The sequence below is a fragment of the Ailuropoda melanoleuca genome, chromosome 6 (assembly GCF_002007445.2).
Source record: "Ailuropoda melanoleuca isolate Jingjing chromosome 6, ASM200744v2, whole genome shotgun sequence".
Lineage (NCBI taxonomy): Eukaryota > Metazoa > Chordata > Mammalia > Carnivora > Ursidae > Ailuropoda > Ailuropoda melanoleuca.
Genome location: NC_048223.1, coordinates 47197364 through 47220203, shown reverse-complemented (window position 1 = coordinate 47220203; position 22840 = coordinate 47197364). Strand labels below are relative to the sequence as shown.

The 22840-nt window shown below is 38.2% G+C and overlaps 1 protein-coding gene across 1 annotated transcript in view; it reads right to left on the bottom strand.

Moving 5' to 3' along the window:
• Nucleotides 1-22840, bottom strand: part of PCDH15 (protocadherin related 15) — a 1685023-nt gene that overhangs the window by 1199259 nt on the left and 462924 nt on the right. The window lies entirely within an intron of this gene.

The following is a 22840-nucleotide window of genomic DNA, read 5'->3' as shown; positions in this document are numbered from 1 at the left end:
TTTATTTGAAAAACAAAGACACCCATCATATTGATGAGGGAACAGAGGGCAAGCTGAGGACAAAGCAAAAACTGACCCTGCACCCCCCCAACCCCCCATGGGATGTATGCAGCATTCCTCAGGCACTCCTGGCTGCCCTAAAGCTAAGGAAAGGAAAAACAAATAGTTAATCTATAGATACCACAATCCTGCAAGACTTGTCTCCCTCAGTTTACAAATGCCTTAGCAGTTTACAAGAACAAAGCATTTCTATCAATAGCCTAGCTTCCAGAAGGGAATGTAAATACAACTAAATGTCTTATAACCTGCAGACCATAGACAGATACTTCTAGGAATCCAGAAGTTCCCAACTATCTTCATGTTAACGCCTTACTAGAGGGTTAAACAACCTTAACCTGACAATGGCAAGGCCTCCAGGATCCTGTGAGTCTTCTTTAACATATGAAAGTATTTTCTCAACCTCCCTATTTCCTTACCTCCCCCAACCTAATCAGCTACCCCTCACAACCCAGGTGCAGAAGCTCTTTCTGCCCAGGGGTCCTGTCCCTGTGCTTTAATAAACCACCATTTTGCACCAAAAACATCTCAAGAATTCTTTATTGGTCCTGGGCTCCGGACTCCACCCCACTGAACCTCACCTGTATTCCACATCCTCATCAATATGACTATGTGAAGACAGCAAGTTGGATACAGGAGTCTAGAATTCGAAGAAGATGAAAAGGCTAGATAAAAATTTAATAACTTGGGGCTAGATAAGGTAATCTAAAAAGATTATACACATAAAGTAAACAGAGAACCCACCAAGACACTGGGAGGAGTCCCACTGGAACCTGGAACATTCCAACTTTTGGAGAATGAACACAGGAGAAGGGCCTGGAACGGTGACTGAAAGTGTACACAGAGACTTTCTACGGAAATTGAAAGGATCTAGCAACATGTATATCAAGAAAAGAGTCTGTTTTGAGAGAGAGAGAGGAAATATGAGTGTCAAATGTAAGATCAAGTAAAATGAGAGGGGGGAAGTTATTGCTATATCAGGCAACACAGACATCACTGGAAACCTTAACGGAAACAAAGAGAGTTGGCTACTGAAGACCAAATGGAGTATGAGAAGGGCATGTGGGATGAAGACCTGAAGACCAGGAAAGGGAACAGTATTTGGTGAAGTCAGTGAAAGTTGTCTTATTAGAAAGTAATTACTGGATCTTGCATGAACATAGATATGAATGACTCATCAAGCAAGGAAGAGAAACTCACAATTAAGGAGGATATGGGAAAGATGTGTATAACAAAGTAATGAGAAATTTATGTCTAGAAACGTACCAGTTGCCCTTTACGATACCAGGGACATGTGATCAATTTGTGTGTAAGTATAGATATTCCTTGGTCTCTACTTGGCACAATTGCAATGAGGGAGTCTGATGACTTTCCTTTTCTCAGTGAAGTATAAGGAATGGGACAGAGGGGGTTGAGAAAAAGTAGGGGAAAGGGCGAGAAATTACATTGTCATTTCTGAGGATAGAAAAGCATATTATAAAGATGTATGAAAAGTGCTAGGCCCTATTGAATGCCCTTTTGTGTATGTGTGTGTGACCTTAAATTTAAGTGGAAATTGGCTGATGTGGTAGTGGGTTTTCTCTCCAAAGGGCGCTCAGATGCAACACACAGATATCTGGATATAGCTAGGTAAAAGATTTTTCCAGAAGGATGTTGTAGAGAAATGAGTGTGAACAAGTTCAGATGTTTCCAAAGCAGAGGTTTTAATTATGAGATAGAAATCTTAAATTGTGTAGATGTGCATACATGATGGGGATTATTGAGACCAAAAGTACAATTGAGTAAATTATTTGGAGGTCTCAAACGTGCTGGGTTTCGATACTAAAATAAGCATAGAATTGAGAGTTGAAGGGCATGAAATAGGACTGAGTAGGTGAGATAGGGATGAGAATAAATTCTATTTGAATTAATAGGATTGGTTTATGGATGTATCATCTATAGGAATGTTAAAGAAAAAAAGTCAATGACAGGAAAAAATGGTGAAAATGAAGGGAGACTGTTGTATTCCAACTCTCTTTGCTTCCGTTAAGGTTTCCAGTGATGTCTGTGTTGCCTGATATAGCAATGGAAATTCATGAAAATTCTCCATGAATAAGTGGAATTGCAGGAGTTTGGGAAATGATAACCACGAGGGTATTGGTAGCAGGACAAATCTAAGGCAGGCAAATAGAAAATGGTGTTTGGAAGAAAACAGATGAGAAATTCACATACATACACAAGTAAAAATGCTCAGACATTGGGAGAGTAATTATCATATGAAGATATGCAGAAAATTATCATAAGAAAATATCCAGAAAGCATATAAAGATGAGTAAATTTTCATCAAGAGTAAAATAATGGAACAAATATTGATGAAGTCATACAATCAAATGATTTGTTGCCATGAAAAATGGTATTTTTCTAGACTATTCTACAAAAGGAGAAAATTGGCATTGAATGTGGAAAAAGGCAGGAGATCTTTCTGCACAAACATATATGGTTCTAATTTGTAAAACATTTCATTTAAAAGAAAAATAAAACCACCTTATCTTGTCAAAATTAGAAATAATGTTCCCTTTCTATATTTTATATTATTCGAGTTATCTATAAACATGTATTATATTTATAATAATTTTTAAAATAAAGATTTTAAATTATGAAGTCCCACTAAAATAATTTAGAAATTAACAAATACGCATTCTTATCATTTCATCTTTTTATTTTTCCTTTTAGGGACTTTCCTCTTTTCTGGATTTGAATTTTACAATCTAATACCTGTAAAAAAAATACTACACAGTGAGGAAAATAGTTTCAATTACGTCTCAAAATTGTTCTTATGAAAAATGTTTCCCTGTCAACTGAACTTCTATTGTAATTATATGTGTTTGACCCCATTTTACATCATTGCAATATAATGAAAAGAAGAGGCACTGTCTACGGATAACTTTAAAACCCCCTGCCCTAGACCCTGAGGCTACAGCTGAATGACTAGTATTTTATTTTGGGGAGTAGGAGTCTGAGAGGACAAGCAGAGAGGAAGGAGAGAAGATCAAAGAGGCTGATTGAGCAGGACAACAACAGGAATTGACTGCTGGCTCAATTCCACAGAAACACACACAGAGCCACATGAAATGTCTCCGAACCTTCTTTCTGGGGGAATTATAGGAGGAATATCTCCTAAACTCCGTTGGTCAAGGTCTCATTCAACAGATGATAACACTCCTGGACCTCTAGGTAGACTTGGTGAAGCATCCCAAATGTGAGTTTCTCTTTGGCATCAACAGTTCTGGGGCAAGAGGACAGAGACATAGTGCCAGAAGCAGGGTGGGGACCAGAGAACATGGGACCATAGCAATGTCGAAGAGAAGAGACAGAGATGACATGTGCACCTCCTAAATAATGAAGTCAAGGTGGACTTTTCTTTAATCCCTGATGATGCTCATTCAAATCCTAACTGGGGATTGTCACTGCCTACCATTTCTGAACACAAATTCAAATATGCAAATGATACATACCTACCAAAGCAGACATTTTATGAAAAATATAATATACTTGGAAATGACTACTTCATGTTCTGTCTTTTTCTCACAAGAACAGTTTTATTTTTTTTTAAGATTTTGTTTGTTTATTTATTTATCTATGTATTCATCAGAGACAGAAGGAGAGAGAATGGCAGGCAGAGGGAGAAGCAGGCTCTCCACTGAGCATGGGGCCTGACGTGGGCTGAGTCTCAGGACCCTGAGATCATGACCTGAGCCAAAGGCAGATGTTTAACTGACTGAGCCACCCAGGCATCCCTAGAACAGCTTTAATAAAGGTACAGGATAACACTATCTCTACTGGTCACAGATCACTTGATGTTCTGGAACCTACTAAGCTAGGGTAGATATGTCAGCAATTCACAGGTAATTTGAAGACAGGGTTTTAATGATCTATAAGGATCTACAAAATAAAGCGATTCATTATTTTGAATTATAGAAAAATACACACAACTTCTGTATTAAAGTTGTTTTTATTTAATACAGTAAAACTAAAGTTATGGCACTTACACTAAAATTGTAAACTAATAGGGACTCTTGACACTCTTTTCCTCTTTCATCTGTGATTCTTTCCCTATGTTGCCTGAACTGTCAATAGACCTAAGCTATTTTCAACAGAACATTGCCTTCTTTTCTGCCAGAAGCCCCCCGCCTCCACCACAGCATTTAGGGTGAAAATGAATTAAATACTACAATTAAATGGCTGGACCCCAAATACTATTTGAAGTAAGAGGCTAAAGAATTAAATGTCAGTACATTTTATCTGCTCTAAAACAACTAAGATGATAAATCACTGATAAAACTCTACACACCCCTGGATGGGATATACAACAATTGCTTCAATTTGCAGAAGAAGAAACTGCAGTTTACAGAGACTGAATGGCAGGTCAAAGGTCATAGAGCACACTAGAAACTGAATTCCAAAAATAATTCAGATTTCCTCATTGAAATTTCCTTCAATTAGGACTCCAGGATTGCATGTGATACAAAAGTCAGTCTATCTATCTATCTATCTATCTATCTATCTATCTATCTATCCATCTATTTATTTGAGAGAGACAGCTAGAAAGAACATGAGCAGAGGGGAGGGGAGTGAGGGGGAAGGGCAAAGGGAGAAGCAGAGTCCCTGCTGAGCAGGGAGCCCAAGGTGGGGCTTGATCCCAAGGCCCCAAGATCATGACCGGAGCCAAAGGCAGACGCTTAATGGACTGAGCCACCCAGGCGCCCCTACAAAAGCCTATTTAAAATGCTTCACATAAGAAAGGGAATTATTGGCTTAAGTGATCTCAAACTCCAGAAGTGAGACAGATGGCCCTAACTTTAGGCAGAGGTAGACCAGCTAGCTATTCATAGTATCAACCAATTTCTCAGTGGAAACAGATGCCAAAATCAGATTAGTGTACTTGAACAAATATTTTAATGGGGTGATTTTTTAAAAAAATATGTATTAGGCACTATAGGAATCTACAAGAACTAATGTAATTAGTTCACTACTGCACCTAAAGTTGTGAAGGGTAATAGTTAACTGGAATCCCAGAACAGGAGGAACATAGAGAATTAGGGAGGAACACAAAGAGAGAAAGCTGAAGGCACATACCAGCCTTCTCCTTGGAAGGTGCTCAATTCAAAATACCCAGCCAGATGCACCCCCTTCCTCCCATCACCTGCAAAATCTTCTTCCCATTTAGAGGGTGCACAGATCAGCCTCCTGAGCAGGGCTGAGAAGGTCGTGAAGTGTACCTGGAGGAGCACACAGAAGCTGCCCAGTGTTGACCACTGCTCTTTTCTCCAGGTGAAAAATCTGTGTCCCTCACAAAGAAGACAAACAAAATCCATCAGGTACCATGTCATCATAGTGTCAATTTGATCATATCTCCTTCTCACCCCTGAAATAAAACATCATCATTTTTTAATAGAACAGAAGGAGGGGATGGAAGACTAGAGTCACCATAGTTCACGAAGCATAATTGCTACCATCTCTGTTTCTGCAGCTTGTTATAAGGCTTAGATTGATAGGCAATTTCCACATCCCAGCATGCTTTTCCTGTTGCTCTCAACTTAGACCAGTATCTTGGCTAGAAGGGGTTCTTTACCTAGCAGGGTGAGCCAAGGCTCAATTTACACAATATGCTTGGGGACTCTGTCTTTATTAAGTTGCAGTGTTTCTCCATTGACCCTGACTTTTGAGCAAAGGCAGATGTGCTCTAATGAAGACCCTATATTCTAAACATAGTCATCTTTGCCCCAATATAGAAAAGCCTAATCTCTCTTTCCCTTTCCTGACACAGCTCTGGATAGACATCCGTTCTGGTCTCCGTGCCTTGACCCTCCCTTTTCTCCTAGTCTGCCTCTTCTCCTCTATTACCTACACAAGAGCCTCTTCTTGTTCCTCCTTCCACTCCTTCCTAAGCACATTCTTCCTACTGGACAAAATCCCCTCCTAATGTCTGTAAAGTAGGCAGAGATGATGAACAGAGTTGATGGTCTTGTTAGCTATAAACTCTGGCCGACATAAGATATGCATGATGAAAGAGTGTAAAAGTAGGACAATTTCCCTTAGCAGCTATCCTGAAGACTTTTCTTGATCACTGATTGGTGAAGAATCAGTGGCCTTAAATATGGAGTGACAGATTTAGTTTGAAAGTACGATGTAGGATAGCCAAATGATGACTGAATTACAAGACCTTGCTGAGGGAGTAGATGATACTTTGACTCAGAAATAAGCAAAAAATATAGATGAAATTAGTAGCTCTTTAGATTAAACAAATAGATAAGTTCAAGGCAAAGAATAAGAATATGCCTAAACAAAGATACCTGCTGATATTGGAAATAAAAGGAACACTAGATGAACAATTGTCCTGTTTTTGTTAGAAAAGATATAACCTAAACCGCAAAAGACAAATTTATATAACGTAGCATTCCTCTGAGTAAACCTGTCCACTGTAGTTGTCCCACAATTATGCTAAACATAAAAGGTAGAAATATTCAGGGGCACCTGGGTGGCTCAGTTGGTTAGGTGTCCAGCTGTTGGTTTTGGCCCAGGTCATGATCTCAGGCTTGTGAGAGCAAGCTCCGTATCGGGCTCCATGCTGGGCATAGAGTCTGCTCGATATTCACTCCCTCTGCCCCTCTTCCCCCACTCCATCTCTCTCTCTTTCTTTTGCTCAAAAAAATAATAATATAAGAATAAATTAATTAATTTTTTAAAAGTGGGGGAGAAATGCAATTGCAAAAACAAAGTTTCCATTTCTAGCTGATACAGGGGCCACGCTCTCCACTATAAAGCCTAACATCTTTCCACCATGCCTTCTTTCTTTTGGTACCAAAATACATGAAGTAGTAGGCATTTCAAATACTCTGACTATGCCTTTGTTTTAGCTATTTTCTGTTTCTTTGTCGCTAGTCGAAACTCTTCCTTACTCACATGCTCTCCTGGTGTGTTACCTATCCCAGGGAATTAACTGAGACAAGATCTACGCTGTAAATGGGATGCCACCATTAAATGTAGCCAGAAAATCCTGTTTCTGGAACTCCCAGAAGGGAATCACTGGTCTGTAATTTGATGATGGCACAGATTAATTAACCACTACCTGATGCTTTCCCTCTCAACATTTTATATCTTGAATTTGTTTCCTTGGTGGCTCTGTGCCAAATCTATTTCAGATTTTAGACACATACTGGAGGCTGAACCAATTGAGCAGGATATGCCCTTACTATAACTATCCCAAAACTGAAGAAAAATGAGTCTCTTAAAGGGCTGTGGCCACCATATCCACACATTTTCAAAATGGATTCATTATCCCCTGTTGACTGAAATACCCCTATCGCTGCTACCATTTTGAGCAAGATTTAAGGCCCATTGGAAAAACTGTTCTTCCTCGTCTCCCTGCAATCCCCCACCTAATACTATCCTACCTTCATTCCTGCAGAGAGCTGCTTCCTGGATACCAGCAGATCTCTCTGCTCTACATTCTCTTGCATACAGACTACAGTATCTGTTTGTATTTGGTTGAGAAAATCAACTGGGTAATTATGCCCCTATGTTTTAGAGAAATACCCTCTTACTTCTTGAAATTATTTGACCATAACCTTAGAAACATTCAATTTGTTCAGGACTCCAATCTTATCCAATATGTAGGTGATTATTTTGTGCTGGTCTCAGTCTATCCATAATCAATGCTGTTACTAGACCAGCCCTTGTAGTTCTTACTTTGACTTCAAGACCTCCTCAGCAATAACCATTAGGAAAATTTGGGAGGAAAAAGTTTATTACTTATAAGCCTTGGCAATTACATATACTTGCGGCCACACAGCCAGATGCAGAGAGGGCCATGCAGCCAGGATTCTGCTTCTGTTGTTTCTTCAAAACCTCACAGTGGGAATTTAAAGCTCGAGAAGAGAAAAAATAAAGAGCCCAAGTGATCGTTTGTTGAAATCAACCAAGGTCTCTAGAACAAAAGTGGTGGGAGCACCTGAGGCATGGAAAGCCTGGCTCTTTATCCAGTCCGATGGCTGGCCTTGTGTTTATTTGAGAGAGCCATCTATGAATCAGATTCTTGTCTGAAGCGATGAAGCAATCAAAGCTTACATCAGGTGCTTGTATTAAAAAAGAAAAGCCAAACTCTCAGGGTTCATACTACAGTGATCTTGCAGATTGAGTAACTTGCAGACTTGAAGTCCTCTATTTGCTGACAACATTAATATCCAAGGGATGCTGAATCTCTAAAGATAAATTCCAATAATCAGGCCCATATACATTTTCCAGACCGTGATATCATATAAAATGAAAAGTCTCTTTCTCCTCAAAGATTGGAGACTATTTTCATGACTTTCCCCAGCCAATGACCACAGGACAACTTAGTGGATTTCTCTGTCCCATAGGATACCAGATTCCTAACTTCTCCAAACTGGGTGACACTTTCATGATCGACAAAAGTTATCATACTTATACCTTTGTGGATGCACTAAAATTGTCTTCTGAAGCATAAAGCTATCCCTTTCAACCTCCCCCCCAACCCCCATATATACTTGGACTCCCTACAAACCACCCACCATTCTTTCTGTTTATATATTAAAGATAGGGATAAGCTTTTGGGATTCTAGCTCAGCAGCACAGCAGGCATGACAGATCCCGTGCTTGTGGGTCTCAGTCTGTCACTTATTCCATAGCGAACCTACCCTCCATGTTTGCTAGCAGTGGCAGACACCTTGGCAACCACAGAGCTAGGTGAGATCTCTGTGTACTTAACCTTCAGGCGATTTAACCTCAAAATCCGTCATGTGGGTGAGACTTTACTTTTGACTGAAAACATCTACCATGTTGTGCTCCTAACATGGCCTCCTATGAAGTACCTGTCTTTCACTCTACCTATTTCTATCTCTCATTGCAACACCTTAAACTGCTATTTTCTTCCTCTGATGAAAGAGGGAAACCTCATGAGTGCCCTACACTCTTTTGGGAATTCCTCTTGCCTTACTGGAATCTCCTTTAACCTCGGTATTCCCTATAAAATGTTAAATGTGTGTATGTGCAGCGACTCCCTTGACAAATGATTTAAAATCACTTACAAAGTCAAAATCCATGGGAAGTTGTGATGGTAGCCATCGCTAAGGAGTTCAAGATTACAGCCAACACTTTCCATAATGTTGAAGGGTATGAGACTTCACCCTTCTTAGCAGATTACAAATTAGCCTGTCACAGTGTCATGAATGATGGCTGAGAACACAGAAAGCACTCCTGGGTCAGGAAGAAAGGACAATTTATTACTCAAATCAGCAGTTGTCTGCTTTTCAGCATATTTGAGTTGTTTCCTCTTGCCCCAAGTCCTGTGGGGCCAAGGCAGATGGGATCAGATAGACACTTGCACAGCTAACAGTTCCATTGCAGAAGAAGAAACTGGAGATTAGGGCACCCCAGCTTTTTATAAACAGACAGTAAGCACACTTGCTCTCTGCTCCAAAGGAGACACTATCTCTCTCTCTTCCTTGGCTATCTGTTATACAAACATCCATGGAAAGACAGTCTAGAACAAAGGCATGCAATGCCTCACTTGTAAGATGTGCAGAAGCAAGAAACCCAAGAATGGTCTCTTTAAAAACCATAAGAGGTGCAAATCTAGAGAACTGAACTAATGAAGGTGGAGTTACATCATGAGACTCGATTTCCCCGATGACCAAGAAGAGGGGCTGAGAAAGACAGTGGAGGGCTGAGACCTTTCCATGGTGACCTCCACATACCATTGTCATCTGAGCTCTTTCCCCAAGCCCAGACCCTCTTGCACATGACTAGCTTCTAACACTTCCTCCCATCTCTCTGATAAAATCCAAATTCACCACTCAAAGGCCAAAAATCTGCACAGTCAATTCTTCCCTCTTCTGAGAATAATCCTTACTATTTTTTCCCCAAAATAAGCTGATTTTGATGGTCTACTTCCTATGAAAGCCCCACAAAAGATTTCACCTCTTTCCCCAAACTAGAATGTTCCTTTGCGGTATTGTCAAGTCTTATGTTTTTGAAGGAAGACTTATGCTAATGGTGCTTCGGTGGATTTTCTTGCACACCAAGCTTGCTTATTTAGTCAATAAATATTTATTTATTCACTCACTTAACAGATATTTATGTACCAGCTTGGATCTAGGCTCTGGTAATACAAACGTGAGTGATCTCATATACTTACAGTCTATAAGCTAGTTGACTAGATGGTCTATAAATAAATTCACTGTGTTATATGATAATACAACAAATGCAAAATACATCCCTGGCCGTACACTGAAATTTCTGGTGACATCTAAAATATTCACCCTGTCCAGTCACCTTTCTGAATGAATTAATTTGGCATCTCTGGGTTTGGTAAGTATGTCATTTTAAATAGCTGCTCAGTGGATTCTGGTGCATATGAGCGTTGTTGTAATAAGTGTTATGGAGAAAACCCATGCGGTTTGGGAAAAGTGAACAGTGATCAGGCAGATGTGCACAGACCTGTGTGCTCTTTCAGGTGGACGGTCAAGGAGTTAGGGAATTTGACTATTCTGAAAGGATACGAATGAACCAGGCATACTCATACCTGCGGAGGAGCAGTCAAGGCCTCAGGAATAGTGAAGCAAAGGCTCGAACACCAAGTGGCTAGAAATACTGGAGAATGAGCAAGACTGAGAGTGGAAGCAGGTGAGAGGATAAAGAAGGCATGTGAACTAGTGTTGCTTAGTTGCTAAGAGCATAGCATCTACAGATGGGCCACCCAGAATGAAAGCCCAACTTCTTGGCCAACGGCAGCATCACCCTAGAAAAACTGTCAACTCTGTGTGGCTTATCCCCTCAAGCACAAGGTGGTGAAAATAAAAGTACCTAATCCTTGGGCTACTGTGAGGATTAAACGAGCTCATTCATGTCTCATGCATTAAATGAGGTTATGGTATAGATGCTCTTGATAAGAATTATCATAATTAATATGCAAGAGCCAGATCCTGAATATCTTTCTAGAACTTGGCAAAGACCCACCTTCACAGAAGTACCTTTACAGGTCAAACAAAAATCTGATAAAGTGAAGATTCCTCTATGTTCGGTGGGTTGATAGTGCTTCAGCTTTAAAAGCCTTTAAGTAAGGAAGCAGTACTTGGAAGGAAAAAAAAATTTTTTTTTGAAAAAAATTGTCAAATGGATTTCATTTAATTGGTTAATTTTCTAATTAGTAGGTGGGTCCAGACATCTTAGAAATTAAAGTCATCAAGTGTGTCATTCTTTGGAAATGTACAAATTTAAAAATTGTCACTTTTAAAAATATTATTTAAATGCCATTATATTGTTTTGGCAATGAAGTATTTAGAAATCAAAATAAACTCTATTAGCTGAAGTTCACAATGGATAGCTTCAAAGGTTTAAAAATTAGATTAAATTGTCCTTAAATATATGGTATTTGTAATAACGGGGGTCACATTACAAAATAGAGCAATAACAATTATTTGGAAAAGACGACTAACATATTAAACAACCCCTGAGTTTCATCCTCTGTAGCCTACTATCTTACTTCTTAATTCGGTATTGCATTATGAAAATAGGCATTATTTAAATAGTTAGATCATCTTAAAGACCAAAAAACTAGTACTCTGATAATTAATAATAATAAAGAATATATTCAGAGGTATAGTAAAAGACATGAGTTTATTTTTGATGTATCAATGAGGCCACTTTTCAGTCCTAGCACTCCACCTTTCTGCCATGTATCTGGGCGAGAAGATAAGCAAGCTGGGGGCCTCCTTCCTTGGCAGCTGGTGGTGAGCTCAAGCCAGGGAGCCCAGGCCCACATGCAGATGGGACCTCATCACCACCTCTACTCTAAGCACAATGAAGGCAAAGTCAGTTTCCTGTCCCTGCCTTTTCAAGCCATCTTTGCATCTTCCTGGGAGCCTGAATTGTTCTCCCCAGCAAGCTTTTGCATGTTATAAATAAACCTTCATGGTTTTGTTTGTTTGTTTGATGAATGTGGGGCATCTCAAAATCTGAACACAATTTTGGATAGAGGAGTCCATCCCTTCCTCCCAGCATGATCATACCATGACCAAAATGCATAATAATGAAGTGCAAGGAAAATGCTCTTAATAAATTTCATATCTGGGCCTTTAAGTTTATAACAACCAGAGAGCAAAAATACATACATAGGGGGCGCCTGGGTGGCTCAGTCGTTAAGCGTCTGCCTTCAGCTCAGGACGTGATCCTGGTGTTCTGGGATCGAGGCCCACATCAGGCTCCTCTGCTGGGAGCCTGCTTCTGCCTCTCCCACTCCCCCTGCTTGTCTCTCTCTCACTGGCTGTTGCTCTCACTGGCTGTCTCTGTGTCAAATAAATAAAATCTTAAAAAAAAAATAGATTCAGAGATAGAAAACAGCCATATAAAAATAATAATAAATCTAACTTGATAAAAAAAAAGAAGTGCATTGATGTACATATAATAAATTGGCATCATTCTGATGTGGTAGAAAGCCCAGGAAGCTAAGGTTCAAAATACCCAAGCCCGCTACTAACCAGACGTGTGACTTTGGGCAAGGTACTGCATTTGGTTAATAATGTTTTGTTTTTCTGTTCAAGGAACTGAACTAACACTAAGTTTCCTTCCAATCTTATGATTTAAAAATGTGCTTGTATTTTCAAGGAGAATACATTTTTAAAAGCCGCCAAACTTCTTGCACTGTTGACAATGAAAACACTTCTGACCGTTGATATGAGAGACAAGTTTCTGGAGAATGAGGATGGCATTTCCCGTCCAGGAAAAGGAGAATATGGTAGAAGACTCTCTATGTAGCATACAAAGCAGGTAGTTTAGTATGTGACCAAACCAGACTGAGTCAGGGTGTAAAGGAAGATAAATAAGCCCCTACCTGGCATTCAAACCTAAAACTTTTAGGAGGAATTTAACTTACAACTAGTGCTTCCATTAATCCTATCAGCCCAATTTTATGAAAAACTCTAACACCCAGAAGAAATTACAAAAAATTTCAATCAAAAGACAAAACAGTGGAAGAAAACTACAGTGCTTCAAGCAAAATTGTAACCAGTCCAGCCAGTCACATCTCCTTTCTTTATGGGAAGTCTTACGCAAGCCAAAACCAGCAAGTAAGTATTTAATATAAAACTGGAGAAGATGGTCAGAGACTGACTTCCCTCATGAAGTTCTGCAAAGCCTTTCACATCTTCAGAAAAATGTCAGCAGGATTTAAAAAAATAAAATTCATCATCTTGAAGCTTTGACCATATTTGTAAGATGTAATACAATATTTGTAAGAAGTAATGCATGACTGGCTTATTTAACCCTGATAATTGCTGCATTAAATTCTCCAAAGTCTTCTGAAAAATCTGAAAATTAACAAATAAGACTAAATAAAACTTGGCTTCTTATTAAAAAATATCCCCAAATACCCAAAGATTTTTAAATTAAATTTTGCAATGAATGGGTTGAATGACCCTTAGGATAGCTAAGTCATTAATGAGAAATAATTTCTAAGGAATATGAATAGAGAATGGATTCATTTATTCAATCAACAAGCATTAATTAATTAGCTTTTACAGGTCAATATGGTTTTGGGTGCTGGAGATTAGGAAATAATGCATGTTACCCACTGAGAGGGTACCAAGCACAAACACTCTGAGTGAGGAACAAGCTGCCTAAGTTCAAAGAAAGAAGCAAGGACAATGGGCCTGCTAGAGGAGTGAACGTGGTTGGGGTTGTAATAAACCCAGTGATTGGGATCCGGAGAGTATGCATAGGACATCTGTCTTCAGGCCTGTGAGAGTTTCAGGTTTTATTCTAAGGGATGAGAAGGTGCCGGGGTGGGGGCGGGGCATAGTAGTTGCTTAATTGTCCTCAGCACCCATCCCAACCTACTTGCATTGTGCTCTGCTATAATGTAAAGCCTGGAAAACTACCACTTGTATCTTACCCTTGTCTTCCCCTGCAGGTAAGGCTGTCCATGAAAATAAGGTTCTACCAGTTAGATGCAGCAACTTGAGATCTGATGTCTGGAAATAAAACAGGACATAATGTTGTTGCTTGTAGGTGGTGCAAGCCTGACCTGGGAGCAGGGTTAGCAAATTTAGCAAATAAACATACAGGAAACTCAGTTTTACTTAAATCAGAAATACCATTGTTTTTTACTATAAGCACCACTACAGCAGTGCTTGGTAAATATTTTCCTAAAAAAGTATTCACTTTATAAATTCAAATGTTACTAGGTATCCTATATTTTATGTGTCTATCCCATACTTGGAAACTGCATTTTCTACCATATGCAGCCAGAACTTTTGTGGGTGTCGAGAAGTAACGTCAAGCACAGGGGCAGCCTTCTCTTCCCTGACTTGCAACTAGTTATTGTATAATTGTACTAAATGAGTCCAGAGATGACTTCCTCATTGTGACCAGTGTAACCACAACATCTAGGGAAATTTGTATTTCCCTGATGACAAATAACTCTCTTGGCCAGCCAGTTCAGCACATGTGATCTGGGAGTCAATACGGGAGGGCCAGTCTAGAAGGATCCCATTTAGAACTTCCAAAACTCTTTAAAGTAAGTTTCCTGGAGGGGCGCTTAGGTGGCTCAGTCGGTTAAGCATCTGACTTTGGCTCAGGTCATGATCTTGGGGTCCTGGGATCCAGCCCTGCTTAGCAGGGAGTCTCTTTGTCCTTCTGCCTCTCCTCCCTCCCCTTGCTCCTGAGTGCATGCACACACTCTCTCTTTCTCAAATAAATAAATAAAATCTTTTAAAAAAATAAAATAAGTTTCATGGAAGCATTGAAGCATTGCAGTAAAATATACTACACTTAAGTGTGAAATTTGATGAATTCTGACAGATACATGTACACTTGTAAAGTCGGTGTGAACATTAAGATATGCAATACTGTCATTATTCCAAAAGTTTTCCTGTGTCCTCCCTACACCTTCAACCTGCAGGGGACCATGTATCCACTCTCTATCATTATAGATAATTTGTATTTTCTAGAATTGTATATAAAGGGAATCCCATAGAATGTACTTTTTTGTAATTGTCTTTTTTAACCTAGCATAATGCTGTCAAGATCCACAAATAGTGTTGTGTGTATTCGTAATTTGTTTCCTTTTACTGTAGAATAGTATTCTACTGTATAAATGCCACATTTTGTGTATTTATTCACCTATTGGAGGACATCTGGGTTGCCTAAATTTTGAGATTATTATGAATAAAGCAGCTATGAAAATGTACATCCAAATCTTGGTGTGTGTGTATACATATATATTATTACAATTATTGAAGTATAGTTGACACACAATATTATATTAGTTTCAGGTGTATAACATAGTGGTTTGGCAAGTCTATATGCAGTGTTCACCTGATAAAGGAAATTTTCAACTTTCAGTGTTCATGGGCTCTGCTACTAGAAGCCCAGGGAGGCTACACTGTAACATTTACCAAGGTCAGAGTGACTTGGCAAAACCTCAAACCATGGGCTCTATTTTTGACCTGAGCATACATTTGCTTTGTTAAAATAAACGAATAATTTTTAATCAAAAAGGAGCATTCTGAACACAAGAAAAAGAAGCTTCCTGGTTCCCGTAAGATGAAAGTCATATAGCCCTGCATCTACTGAAAACTAAGATAGTCTGTAACTTTCTGGAATGTCCTTTGTCATGATGTTTTGTAACTCTTTATATAAAAACATATAGAACCCTGCACCAAATGTTCCTTCCTGGAGCACTCTCTTCTTTGTGAAGATTGTGTATCCTGGGCAGCTGTCCTAACTTGGGCTCAAATAAAATGCAGTGTTTTTGTTGTTGTTGTTGTTGTTTAGGAAATCTAAAAGTTGTGTTCATTTTGCATCGACACACCACATGTGTAGCTGTCTGTCACCATATAACAGCGTTATGCTATCACTCCCTGTATTCCCTGTGCTCTACCTTTTATCCCTGTGACTTATATATTCCATAACCAGAAGCCTGTATGAATATGTTTTTAATCTCTCTAGGGTAAATTCACAGAAAGTATAATTTCTAGGTCACATCAGAGCAGTATATTTAAATATAGAAAAACCTGCCAAATCATTTTCAAAACTGGCTGTGCTTTTTATGTATTCATCAGAGCAAATGTGCATTCTAGCTCACATACCGCTCACACTTGGCATTGCCGGTCTTTTAAATTTTGGACACTTTATGTATGTTCCAGTAGCATTCTTTTTTTTTTTCTTTCTTAAAAGAAAAGAAAATATATTTCTCATAACCAGAGGTCAGATGTAGGATAGAGACAGGACTGGTTAAGGGTGGTTCAGTTCAGTGGCTCGTCTTACTGTTCTACCAGCCTGAGCATCTTGGCTTTGTCCTTTGACTTTTCCCTCTGACGTATATGCTGCAGCAATCCTGGCATTGTATCCAAACACGACTATGTCCACAAGAAGATAGAGAACAATTATTTTATTATTAATTAATTTGAATATTCTTTTTTCCTGTTAAAGTTTTTGATCTGAGATAAACTGACATCTCTAGTTAATTCTGAGGTAGGCATTCATTCAGTTGTAAGAAATAATATAGGAAGATCCCATGTGTCTTTACCCAGTTTCTTTAAATGGTAACTTCTTGCAAACCTCTAAGTACACTAACAAAACAAGGATATTGACATGCATGCAATCGAGGTATGGGGTATTTCCATCTCCCTAGAGATCCCTCGTTGTACTCTTTTATAGCCTTACCTACTTTGATCTTGCTCCCACTCCTTGCTTGCAAACACTAATCTACTCTCAATTGCTCTAATTTTATCATTTCAAGAATGCTTAAATGGAATCCTACAGTATCTAACATTTTGAGATTGGCTTTTTTCATTCAGCATAATTCCCTAGAGATTCATCCAGGTTGTGCCTGTCAACAGTCCACTCCTTTTTGTTGCAGAATAGTATTCCTGGTATTGCTATACCACAGTTTGTGTAACCATTCACTTGTTGCAGAACTACTGTGTTGTTCTTAGTTTTTTCTTATTATGTAAATGCAAGTTTTCATTTATCCAGGATAAATATCCAAGAGTGAAATTATGAGTCATAATATCATTGCAGGTGTCCTTTATTTATTTATTTATTTAGGAAACTGCCAAAGTAGGGGCGCCTATGTGGCTCAGCCAGTTAAGTTGTTCAACTCTTAATTTTGGCTCAGGTCATGATCTCAGGGTTGTGAGATCGAGCCCCACATCAGGCTCTGTCCTGAGTGTGGAGCCTGCTTAAAATATTCTCTCCTTCTCCCTCTGCCCCTTCCCACTTGTGCTCTCTCTTTAAAAAAATAAATAAATTTTTTTTATAAAGTGTGCAACTATTACCGAGAATGGCTGTCCTGTTCGACATTCTCATCAGAGGGGAGAAATACCGATAGATAGATCTATAGATATATAAGTGTCTATTCTGATAGGTATGTAGTAACATTTCATTGTGATTTTATTTTTTTCCTGAGTTTTTGTCATTTTATTTATTTTTATTTTTTTTAATTTTTTATTATGTTATGTTAGTCACCATACAGTACATCCTTAGTTTTTGATGTAGTGTTCCGTGATTCATTGTTTGCATATAACACTCAGTGCACCATGCAATATGTGCCCTCCTTACTACCATCATGGCCTATCCCAGTCCCCCACCCCCGTCCCCTCTGAAGCCCTCAGTTTCTTTTCCAGAGTCCACAGTCTGTCGTGGTTCATTCCTCCTTCTGTTTACCACCCCCTTCATTCTTCCCTTCCTCCTCCTACCGATCTCCCTGCTATTTCTTATGTTCCATAAATGAGTGAAACCATATGATAATTGTCTTTCTCTGCTTAACTTATTTTACTTAGTATAATCTCCTCCAGTCCTGTCCATGTTTCTGCAAATGTTGGGTAATCATTCTTTCTGATGGCTGAGTAATATTCCATTGTATATAGGGACCACATCTTCTTTATTCATTCATCTGCTGAAGGGCATCTCAGCTCCTTCCACAGTTTAGCTATTGTGGACAATGCTGCTATGAACATTGGGGTGCATATGGCCCTTCTCTTCACTACATCTGTATCTTTGGGGTAAATACCCAGTAGTGCAATTGCTGGGTCATAGGGTAGCTCTATTTTCAACTTTTTGAGGGACCTCCACATTGTTTTCCAAAGTGGCTGTACCAACTTGCATTCCCACCAACAGTGTAAGAGGGTTTCTCTTTCTCCACATCCTCTCCAGCATTTGTTGTTTCTTGCCTTGTCCATTTTTGCCATTCTGACTGGCATAAGGTGGTATCTCAATGTGGTTTTGATTTGAATTTCCCTGATGGCTAATGATGTTGAACATTTTTTCATGTGTCTGTTAGCCATTTGTATGTCTTCATTGGAAAAGTGTCTGTTCATATCTTCCACCCATTTTTTGATTTGATTATGTCTCGTGTATTGAGTTTGAGAACTTCTTTATAGATCTTGGATACCAGTTTTTTATCTGTAGTGTCATTTGCAAATATCTTCTCCCATTCTGTGGGCTGCCTCTTAGTTTTTCTGACTGTTTCCTTTGCTGTGCAGAAGGTTTTTATCTTTGACAAAGCAGGAAAAAACATTCAGTGGAAAAAAGACAGTCTCTTCAATAAATGGTGCTGGGAAAATTAGACAGCTATATGCAAAAGACTGAAACTTGACCACTCGCTCACACCATACACAAAGATAAACTCCAAATGGATGAAAAACCTTAATGTGAGACAGGAATCCATCAAAATCCTAGAGGAGAACATAGGCTGTAACCTCTTTGACATCGGCCACAGCAACTTCTTTCCTGACACATCTCCAAAGGCAAGAGAAAAAAAGAGAAAATGAACTTGTGGGACTTTATTGTGATTTTAGTTTGCATTTCTTTAGTGGCTAATGATGTCAAACATTTTATGCTCTTATTTGCATCTATACAACATTGCAACTGAAATGCCTATCTTACAATCTTTCATAATTAAATATAATGCTGGCTGGAGGATTTTTGCAGGTGATCTTCATCAAGTTTCAGACAATCCTCTCTATTCCTATTTGTTCTGAGATTTTTTCTCATAAATTGATGTCAATTTTGTCAATAATTTTTTTATATAATCATATGATGTTTCATCTTTACTCTATATACATAATAAATTATTTGGATGGATTTTTGAATTTTGAACCAGGCTTGCATCCATGATATAAAATATTATGAATTTTTGTGTCTGTTTTTATGAGCTATACGTGTGTAGTTTTCTTTCTCTATGTTGTCTTTGTCGGGCTTTAGTATCAGAGTAATACTAGATTCATTACATGAAATAAAGATTAGAATTCTCCTTCTTCTATTTTCTAAATGAGACTGCAGACAATTGCTATTAATTTTTCCTTAATCATTACGTAGAATTCCCCAATGAAACATTCAGGGCATGGAGGTCTTTTTGGGGTGGGGGATCATTTTTATTTCTGAATTTGATTTCCTTAAGAGTTATAGGGCTATTAAAATACTCTGTTTCCTGTGGATAAATTATAGTAGTTTGTAGTCGTTCTTGGAGGAATTGGTCTATCTCATCTAGTTTGTCAAATTTATGTAGTCTGTTTTATTCCCTTAGTATCTTTTTGATGTCTGGAGGATCTGTAGTGATACATCCTTCTTCATGTCTGAAATTACTAATCTATGTATTATTTTCTTTATCAATCTTTCTAAAGACTTGTCAATTCTATTGATATTTTCAAAGGACCTGTTGTTTTTTGTTGCTTTTCTGTTTTTAATTTTTAATTTTATTAACTTTTCTCCTTCTGCTTGCTTCAAGATATTCAGGGTTGGTTTGGGTTTTTTTTGGGGGGTGGGGTTATTGGATTTTTTTTTTTTTTTAGGTTTTTGAGACAAGCACTGTGATTATTGGTTTGTGATTTCTCATATTGTAATGTATGCATTTAGAGCTACAGATGTTCCTCTCAAGACTTCTGTAGCTGTTTCCCATAAACTTGTGATCGGCAAAAGGGAGTAGGGATGGTAGAAGAAATGGGTGAAAGGAATCAAAACACAAGAATAAAAAAAAGGCAAAGGGGTGCGGGTGGCACAGCGGTTAAGCGTCTGCCTTCGGCTCAGGGAGTGATCCTGGCATTATGGGATCGAGCCCCACATCAGGCTCTTCTGCTATGAACCTGCTTCTTCTTCTCCCACTCCCCCTGCTTGTGTTCCCTCTCTCGCTGGCTGTCTCTATCTCTGTCGAATAAATAAAAAAAGAAAAAATCTTTAAAAAAAAAAGAATAAAAAAAGGCAAAAACTGTGTATATCTGCTAAATGTTAGTTCAACTGCATTAACTCTGTATATGTAAAAAAAAAAGAGTAAGAAGAAATATATACTTAGTGGGTGTAGAAAAATAATGGAATAGGTACTTAATTTAAAATATTTATGAACCTGCACTACTCACTATGCATGAGTACACTGATATCTCAAATGGAATATGTGAATAGAATTGGTTAAAATCATGACTAGAGGGAATCCATTTTCTAATGTGCACATAACAAAGAGTGCTATGCAGAATATGTAAAGTCATCACACTGTACTTCCAATACCTTCTAACTATTGAAAAATAATCATTTTTATAGAAATAAATTCCTCATACCTAGAGTAGACTTCTGTCCATGTTTGCTAATTAATAACATATCATCTTGCAATACACTATGAGGAAAATAAAATCTAACAAAGGTTCCCATATTCATAAAGTTGAAGACTAATCATAGAGACTAGCCACATACAAGGAGAAATTAAATAGTGATATGATTTTGAAATAAGAAAATATTTACCTTGGCAGAGAATGGTGTATTATCAAGTCTTTAAGAAATCTGATAAATATTTACTGGAAGATTTAGGTATTGCAAGGAACTGTGCTGGGTCCTGTGGTGGGTAGCTAGGAAAGTACAAGTAAGTTTGTTTGTTAAGAAGCTTAGAAGTAGTAAAAGGACATTATAAATAAAGACTAAAATTAGATAGTATATGATGATTCCTATAGGGAAAGGGCAAAGTACGTATAAGTATCCACAGGCTAGATCATCTAATGGTGTATATTTGGCATTTAATTTGAAATTGTATGGAAAGGCAAAAATCTCAACAGCCTGACATAAGGTAGTTGGCATTGCAAGTAGAAAAAAAGGAGAAATGCATGGTGAGAACCAAGAGAATGCTACTGCTAATAACCACCATCAGAATTTGGAAGAGAGAGGTCACTGAAGAAGTTAGAGATATTCAAGATTTAGGCAAAATAGGTAATTGTGAGAGGTCATGATGCTTTATAGACTGTTTCTGTTTATGTGGGGTCAAATGTTAAGTAATGGGTGTGCTTAAGATAGAATGCAAAACCAAGAGCAGGCAGGGGAGTAGGGGCTTTAAGTATAATAAGTATGTGACTGAAAGTTAGAAAACAAGATTAGGGTCATGTTGGGGGAATTTAAGGACAGTCTAAAAAATTGGGAATTTTTATTGGGAATTAGGATATTTCTGAATAATAAAATGATGCTTTCTATGTTGTGTTAAAAACAAAACAAAAATAAAAACAAAACTATGTAGACATATTGTATTTTCATGTTGATTGTCTAATTTTCAGACATTTGCTGAAAATGTGTCTTGGTGTGGATTTCTTTGGATTTATTCTCTTGTAATATCATTAAGCTCTTTGAATTTGTAAGTTTGTCCTCTGCCAAATTTGAGTTTTCAGCTATAATTTACTCAAATCTATTTTTTAAAGACTGTCCTCCTTTTCTTCTCCCTCTGGGAATCAAATGACACAAAGCTAAATATTTTGTTATAATCCCTCAGATCTTTGACAATCTGTTCATTGTATTGCTTTGTTCTGTCCAGTTATTTCCTATCTTTTGTTCAGCAACCATTTCTATTGTATTAACTTCATGTTCACTGATTCTTCCCACTGTCTCCATCATACTGTCGAATATATCAATTTAGGTTTGTTGTTTGTTTCTCTTTCTTTTATTTAAATTTTGGTTACTGTATTTTTCAGTTACAAAATGTCCATTTGGCTCAATTTTATACTATTGTTCACTGAGACATTTTAATGTTTTCATTTGTTTCAAGCATGTTTATTATTGCTTGTGGGAGACTTTTATGATGGCTACTTTAAAAGCTATGTCAGATAATTCTATCATCTCTGTGATCTTGGCATTGGTATCTCTTTATTATCTTCTTAATTAAAGATGAGATTTTTCTCATTCTTAATATGACAAAAGATTTTCAGTTGAAACCTGGACACTGTAGGTGTTAAGATATGGGACTGTAGGCCATTTTAAGCTTTCTGTTGTAGCTGGCTCTCTTTGATATTACTCCAACAGGTAAAAGGTGTTGCCTCATTATTGCCAAGTAGAGTTTGCAATTCATATTCCCCATTCAATGTCCCTTGACGAGGGAGCAGGGCTTTTTGTTAATGCTGGGTAAATGTTGGAGTTCCATCTTCTTACTAGATTTCTGCTTATACCACCTAGCTGAGAGGGGCAGAATGTCTCATTATACCTCACAATGTGGAATACACTAACACGTGGGGGGCAGTTACATTGTTACTACTGACCATAGTGAAAGTCCTCATTCCCCACTAGTCTTCCTCTGACACTACCCGCAAGCATGGTGAAAGAATGTCCTATTACTACTGAGTGGGAATGAAAGTCCAGCTTCTTTCTCTACCTTCTCAGATAACACCAGTGTGTGTGTGCATGTGTGTGTGTTTGTGTGTGTGTGTGCGCGCATGCCTAATGAGGGTGGTAGGGTTTGCACTGCCTCCTGACATTCTGGAGAATT